Source organism: Elephantulus edwardii, unplaced genomic scaffold, assembly GCF_000299155.1.
Source record: "Elephantulus edwardii isolate Elephantulus edwardi_28Jun2011 unplaced genomic scaffold, EleEdw1.0 scaffold00314, whole genome shotgun sequence".
NCBI classification, from domain to species: Eukaryota; Metazoa; Chordata; class Mammalia; order Macroscelidea; family Macroscelididae; genus Elephantulus; species Elephantulus edwardii.
In genome coordinates this window covers 2,355,337-2,355,891 of record NW_006400064.1, presented here as the reverse complement: position 1 = coordinate 2,355,891, position 555 = coordinate 2,355,337, and positions in this window count along the sequence as shown.

Sequence of the window (555 nt, the reverse complement as noted above, 5' to 3'; positions counted from 1 at the left end):
AGAATACTATGAAAAACTATACTCAAACAAATATGAAAATCTAGAGGAAATGGACAAATACTTAGAAAAACACAATCTACCTAAACTGACACAAATCGAAACTGAACATCTGAACAGACCCATTACAAAAGAAGAAATTGAAAAGGTAATACAACAACTTCCAACCAAGAAAAGCCCTGGACCAGATGTTTTTTGTTGTTGTTGTTGTTTTTAAAAGGGATCTATCATTAGGTTTTATTGTCATGACAGAAGTCCAGAATGAAGGCTGCATAGTGGAATGGACCTGGGGGGAGGCATTGCACAACAATGAAAGAATTTTTCTTTCACTCTTCAAAGAGAAGAGCGAACTGGCAGGGAGAAAAGTGCAACAATGAATGAACGGACATCCAAAGTGTCGGTAAACTTTTGTTAAAATTAATTATAAAAAAAAAAGGAAAAATATTCTGGCAGCAGTTCTTCTAAGATAGATTTGTTGGACCAGATGGTTTTACAAGTGAATTTTATAAAACATTTAAACAAGAACTGTTACCAATTCTACATAAATTATTTCAGAAA